Below are 7,703 nucleotides of genomic sequence, written 5' to 3'. Positions count from 1 at the left end.
CTCGATGTCTATGTGCTAAGTCTGTCTCTTTTGAAACTTAGGAGGAATGTACCCTGTCACGTTGATGTGTGAGCTCTGTTTGTGTGAGGCATAAGACTGTGCTGGAAACCACGCTTCAGCAGAGCAGTTCCTCAGAGCTCTCAGAGAGGCTGCCTGCCTCACTGTAGTGCTCAGTTTGGCTCAAATAAAACTTTTTCTATTTCTAAGTAGATTTTTTTTTTTTATTGATTGTTTCCGTGAACACAAGTTTATTCGATCATCAAGAACTCTGTTGTGGAGAAAAGGGAATGCTCTTGCACTGTTGGTGGGAATGTAAATTGATACAGCTACTGTGGAAGACGGTGTGGAGATTCCTTAAAAAACTAGGAGTAAAACCACCATGCTGTTAAGTCACTTCAGTCATGTCTGACTCTGTGTGACCCCATAGACGGCAGCCCACCAGGCTCTCCCATCCCTGGGATTCTCCAGGCAAGAACACTGGAGTGGATTGTCATTTCCTTCTCCAGTGCATGAAAGTGAAAAGTAAAAGTGAAGTTGCTCAGTCATGTCCGATTCTTCGTGACCCCATGGACTGCAGCCCACCAGGCTCCTCGGTCCATGGGATTTTCTAGGCGAGAGTACTGGAGTGGGGTGCCATTACCTTCTCCAAAACCACCATATGAACCAGCACTCCCACTGCTAGGCATATTACCCTGAGGAAACCAGGGTTGAAAAAGATACATGTATCCCATTGTTCATTGCAGCACAATTTACAATAACTAGAACATGGAAGCAACCTAGATGCCCATCCACAGATGAATGGATAAAGAAGTTGTGGTACATATACACAATGGAATATGACTCAGCCACAAAAAGGAACACATTTGAATCAGTTCTCATGAGGTGGATGAACCTAGAACCTATTATAAAGAGTGAAGTGAGTCAGAAAGAGAAAGATAAATACTGTATTCTAACACATATATATGGAATCTAGAAAAACAGTACTGAAGAATTTATTTACAGGGCAGCAATGGAGAAACAGACATAGAGAATAGACTTATGGACATGGGGAGAGGGGAGGAGAGGGTGAGATGTATGGAGAGAGTAACATGGAAACCTACATTACCATATGTAAAACAGATAGTCAACGGGAATTTGCTGTACGGCTCAGGAAACTCAAACAGGGGCTCTGTGTCAACCTAAAGGGGTGAGATGGGGAGGGAGATGGGAGGGAAAGTCAAGAGGGAGGGGAAATATGTATACCTATGGCTGATTCATGTTGAGGTTTGGCAGAAAGTAGCAAAATTCTGTAAAGCAATTATTCTTCAATAAAATAATAAATAAAAAAAATGAACAAGAAGAACCATCAAAAAAAAAAAAAACCTGAAAACTAGGGGCTGTAAAACCAGGGACCCCACTCACAACCCTCCTCCCTTCCAGTGTTTCTACTTGACTTTGCACAGTCTGCCTGTGGCCTGAGACACTCCAGTGTGGGGAATCCCTAAGCCCTGCTGGGTGCCAGGAGAAGGGGAGCTTAAAATCTCTGGTGTTAATTCAAGCAATGAAAGCATTTAACAAGCATGGTGCCTGCATCCAGCCTTGTACTAAAGGATGGAAGAAGGAAGATAAAGGGGAGTGGGACTTGATCCTCTTCTTCAAGGTTCTCTGTTTGCTGGAAGAGCTGATCACGAAGACAGGGAAGGGAAACTGGATGTTATAAACAAGGAGCACTGCTTTTCCCAAGGAAAGAAAAACCCAGGAATGGGAAGGGGAGTTGTGCAGTGAAGGGGCCACTGGTGAAGGGTTGACAAAATTATGATGTGTATCAAATGACCCAAATGCAAAATTAGTGGACACAAACCAGCAACATGGGATCTAAATGTACTAATTGGCTCATTAGCTTTTGAAAAACCAAGCACACAAGATGGAATGAAGTGACTTAGTCATTCAGTCGAGTCTGACTCTTCATGACCCTGTAGACTGTAGCCCACCAGGCTGCTCTGCCCATGGGATTCTCCAGTCAAGAATACTGGAGTGGGTCGCTCTTTGCTGCTTCACGGGATCATCTCCATTCAGGGGTCAAACCCGGGTCTCTGGCATTGTAGGCTGATTCTCTACTGTCTGAGCCACCAGGGAAGACTTAACCTATTCTGAAAAGTTTTAGTTGGCTGTGTGGGGACCCACTCAAATCCCTAGAGTTGGTGGGAAGAGTATTTTAAAGGAAAATGTCTGAGGTGCAACAGTTACAGAAAGAAGCCTTCTCTTAACTTTCTTTATCTGACTGAAAGCAGAAAATTCTGGGAAATCAGGCTGTAAGAAACTCCCTGCTTGGGGAAGGGCCACTCCTAAGAAGATAAAGGTGAGTAAACCTATGATGCTAATTCCCCTCTCCTGGAGTTTCATAGCCTGAAGAAGGGCGAAAGACTATTGACATCCGCAAAGACCAACATTATTACAAGGTTTTTCATCTCCTGTTTGTTGTCTCAACCTGTCTTTCTTTCCTAAAGAAACCCATTTGTTTTTTCCAACAAGCCTGTAACTTTAATCATTTAGGACAGGAGTCCCCATACCCCTGGCCATAGATCACTAACAGCCTGTTTGGAATTGAGGAGCACAACAGGAGGTGAGTGGCAGGCCAGCAAGCAAGGCATTGACTGTATTTACAGCTGCTCCCCACCACTCAAATTGCTGCCTGAGCTCCACCTCCTGTCAGATTAGCAGCAGCATTAGGTTCTTATAGGAGCACAAATACTACTGTGAGCTGTGCTTGTGAGGGACCTAGGTTGCATGCTACTTATGAGAATCTAATGGCTGATCACCTGAGGTGGAGCTGAGGTGGTGATCCTAGCACTGGGGAGCGGCTGTAAATACAGTTTATCATTAGTAGAGAGGCCTGACTGCACAGATAATGTAAGAAATCAATTGCTTGCAGACTCATCTCGAAACTCTGTCAGACAGTAGCAAGTAACAATTAACCTGCATCTGGTGGCAGGCTTTAAGTCAGATCTCAACACTTACTTTAGTCTGCACATGGCCTGCCCATTATTTTATTTACCACTTCCATCCATGCCTCTTTCCTGAACTATGCACTTGTTTTACAGTTGTCACAGTTTAGGTAAGTCCACAAGCTAACACTAGCCAAAATGAGTTATAAACAAACATTGCTGGAGAGCTTCTTTGAAAAGGGAGAATGACCCAATGATGGGACAGCATGATAAGACTGCCAACAAAAAGAAAGCTGCATTTAAGATAAAATGCCAAGAGTCCTACTCAAATTATGGGTTTATTGCAACAGGTGATTCACATTCTCCAAGTCCTATTTGTATAATAGTCCTCTCCAACAAAGCCATGAAAGCTTCAAAACTGCTTCACCACATGGAAACTAAGCACTCTACATTAAAAGATAAGCCTTTGGAGTTTTTCAAAAGAAAAAAAAAAAAAACCCATGAACAACAAAAGCAATTATTGAAGCCCACCACTTCATTAAATATGTCCACACTGAGAGCATCATTGTTGGTGGCTAACTGCATTGCTAAAGCTAAGAAGCCCTTAAGCAATGGTGAAGAGTTGATCCTGTCTGCTGCTAAGGATGGAGCTTCTCTGATGGCTCAGCGGTAAAGAATCCACCCGTTAATGCAGGAGATAAGGGTTTGATCCCTGGGTCAGGAAGATCCCTTGGAGAAGGAAATGGCAACCCACTCCAGGTTTCTTGCCTGGCAAATTCCATGGACAGAGGAGCCCGGAGGGCTATGGTCCATGGGGTGGCAAAAGAGTAGGACACAATTGAGCACAAGCACAAGCTGTTAAGGGCATTTGTTGTGAACTTTTAGGAGAGGCTGCAGTTCAAAAGGTGGCACATGTTCCTCTTTTGGCTGGCACCATAAGAAGATGAATGGATGAAACAGCAGAGACTATCAAGGCACAATTGTTAGAGAGGATTAATAAGTCGCTGTGGTACGCAGTCCTGGTTGACAAGTCTACCGATGTTGATAACAAGGCAAAACGCTTGTTTATGGGCAATTTATTTTTCAGGAAGATGTGTATGAGGATATGTTATGTGCACTTTTGTTGCCAACCAACTCCATGGTTGCAGAATTACTCAAATCTTTGAATGTTTACAGATCAGGAAAACTGAATTGGTCATTTTGTATTAATATATGCACAGGCAGAGCAGCTGCCGTGACTGGACCGATTTCTGGTTTCATTACTTGGGTCAAAGAGGTCGCTTCTGAATGTAGATCTTTGCACTGTATCCTCCATAGAGAAATGCTGACGAGCCAGAGAACGTCACCTGAACTTAACAATGTATTGCAGGATGTGATTAAAATTATCACCGAATTGATGTTCATGCCCTTAACTCACATCTATTCACACGGTTCTGTGAGGAGATGCATACAGAGCACACGTCTTCTTTTATACACAGAAGTGAGAAAGCTAAAAGTAGATCACAGGCCAGCATTTCTGAGTTATGAGAGCTGCTCCAGAGATTTTTTTAAGAAAAACAGTCACCACTGCTAGCACATTTCAGTGTCACAGAATGGGTCGCAAAACTTCCTTACTTGTGTGACATACTCAACCTGCTTAATGAACTCAATCTGTCACTTCTGAGAATGACAAGTGTGTTGAAGTAGGCAGGTAAAGTGGCTGCATTCAAAGCCAAACTGGAATTACAGGGGCGACTAGTGAGCATTGGGGTTTTTGACATGTTTCAAACATTAGCAGAGGTTTTGAAAGAGACTGAGCCAGGACCTTCTTTCTTCCAGCTGGTGCAAGATCACCCATGTCAGCTTTCAAGAGTTTGAGCATTATCTCCCAACCACAGAAGACCCCTGAACCGGGAAGGAATGGATCTGTGACTCATCTGTGAGTAAGCCAGGTGAATCGACTTTGTCCATCTTAGAAGAGGATCAACTGCTTGAGATCACAGATGATGGTGCCCTTAAAAGTATGTTTGAGACAACTTCAAATTTCCATATGTTCTGGGTTAAAGTCAAAGTGGAATATCCTGAGATTGCTGCAAACGCACCGAGAAAAGTCTGCTTCCATTTCCAACATCCTATCTTTGGGAAGCAGAGTTTTCAGCAGTGACAACAATCAAAATGAGATTATGGAGTAGCCGGACATAAGCAACACACTTAGGGTGTCACTGTCTCCCATCAGCCCTAGATGGGACCGTCTAGTTGCAGGAAGACAAGCTCAGGACTCCCACTGATTCTGCATTATGGCAAATTGTGTAATTATTTCCTTGTATATCGCAATGTAATAATAATAGAAATAAAGTGCACAGTTAGTGTAATCCGCTTGAGTCATCTCCAAACCATCCTCTCCCAAGGGAAAACTGTCTTCCATGAAACTGGTCCCGGGTGCCAAAAAGGTTAGGGCTAACCAATTCAGCCAATAAGAATAATTTAAAAAACTCCTTTATAACTTACCATGAGACCTACACCCGTCACTTCATGATTTTCATACAAAAGTGAGAGACCAGATCAAGGGAAGACATTCTCACCTTACAGAACCCCTTCACCACCTTCCTTTCCCCTTCCCAATTTTTCCCTGTATTTTGTTTCTCCTGCAAAATGATCTGGCCAGAACCACTCATAGATTAGACGTGGCTTTAAAGACTCATTTTCCATCCCAAGTAGTTTAACTAAATATTTTTTCCCAAGCAAATATTGCACACTCCCTTTGATAGCATCTTGTAAATAAAATTTTCTCCATCTTGGGATACTTGAAACATTACATATACATGACATTCTTTCATTGTATATGTCATCTAATAATACTGACACTCACTGTTTTCAAGACACTGGTTTGGCTACTGGGAAGAAAATGGTAGTCAAATATTTTGTGGGCTGACTGTGTCTCCTTGCTCTCAAATTCATATGTGATGTCCGGACTCTGAGGACCTTAGAATATGACTGTATTTGGTGATAGCACCTTAAAGACATAATTAAGCTTAAAGAAGGCCATTAGAGGGGGTCCTACCTTGTGTCACTAATGTTACAAGAAGAGATAAGAATGCAGAGAGCATAAGCAGAGAACAGGGGTAAGAGATTTAGCAAATAGAAGTAAAAGACACCTAGATAGAATGAAAAGTGAAATTCAGATACACAATAAACCTTATGAAATATATTTAATATATATTTTATGTATATATTATATGTGTATTAATTATACAGTACATATTTCGTTTTATTTTTATTTTTCTGGTCGTGCTGTGCAGCATGTGGGATCTTAGTTCCCTGACCTGTGCTCCCTAGATTGAACCTGTGCTCCCTGCAGTGGAAACACAGTCTTAACCACTGGACCACCAGAGAAGTCCCAACATATACGTATTTTAATATGCACAGACACAGGCAAATGTACAGGCACACCTGGCTTTATTATGGTTTGCAAATACTGCATTTTTACAAATTGAAGGTTTGTAGCTACTTTATGTTGTCAATAGATGCTTAGTATTATTTTGGCAAAAACTTTTTTTTTTTTAATTAAGGCATATGCATTGTTTTTTGGACAGAATTCTGTGTACACTGAGTAGAATACAGTGTAGTGTGATCATAACTTTTATACACACTGGAAAACAAAAAAAAAATTTCCTCTTATTGCCAATTCTCTTTATTGGGGAAGTTTGGAAGTAAACCAGCAATATCTCCAAGATATGCCTGTATGGGTGATATCATTTAGTTAATGAGTTAATGTCCAGTTTGGGTCATATCATTTAATTGTTACAGGAACTGCACCACTTTTCTCTCTTGGAAAACTGTCCATATTCTGGTTTGGCTGATTATGTTTTTAGTTAAAATGTGAGTCTATCTCTCATGTCTGCTTTGAGCTGGTGGTTGATCTAGAGGCTTGATGACTTTCTGACTCAACTTTTCATCAGGGCTGTGTTCCGGGCGGTGTTCTGTGTTGCCTGTTACAGCACACTGGGTAACACGGGGTATCTGGTTGTCCCCCAGCAGTAAGGGTAGAACAGCAATCAGGTGATGTCAGCCTCTTCCATCACAGTCTCACTTGACAGTTTCAGTCTCCATTGTTTCCTAAGTCTGTAATTTCACTAGGTCCTTCAAGATACTGATTTTCCTAATTCTGTTCATCCTCCTCCATCTGGTTTTAATTCATCTAATAACCTTTTATTTCAGTATCGTGTCTTCCATCACTCCTTCACTCTACTTCGGGTGTTCATTCCCACAAACAACACTATACTCTGTTATTACCAACATCTTCAATGTCCATAATCTCAATTTCAAGCATTCTGTCCTACAGCAACGGCTTTTTATATTGTCCCTCCAGTTTTACTTCTTATCTTTTAGTTCCTCTCGACTGTAACCATTTATTAACCAACCATTACTTCCCATCCCTTACTCTTGCCTCTGGCAATGCAGGGTGTTTCATTTTTGTTTCTGTTTTTCAATTAAGAACTTTATCTGTTCAACTCTACTGTGCAACTCTAAAGTCTGTGACAGAAAAGTAAAGAAAAATGATTATTTACCCAACGTCACACTACATCTTGGTCGCCAAGGAAAAAGATAAAAATAACCTTTTCCCTCTATCATTATGAAATGATCCACTTTATTTTCTTTTTCTTAAAGTCTACTTTGGATATTAATATGACTGTGCAAGCTTTTTTTGGTTACTGTTTTCACAATGCATCTCTTACCTTACTTTTACATCCAACATATTTGTGTCCTAATACATAAAGTGCAACTCTTGACACAATATAT

The sequence above is a fragment of the Bos mutus genome, chromosome 18 (genome assembly GCF_027580195.1).
Source record: "Bos mutus isolate GX-2022 chromosome 18, NWIPB_WYAK_1.1, whole genome shotgun sequence".
Lineage (NCBI taxonomy): Eukaryota > Metazoa > Chordata > Mammalia > Artiodactyla > Bovidae > Bos > Bos mutus.
The sequence above is the reverse complement of the archived record's forward strand: the minus strand, read 5'-3'. Positions refer to the sequence as shown.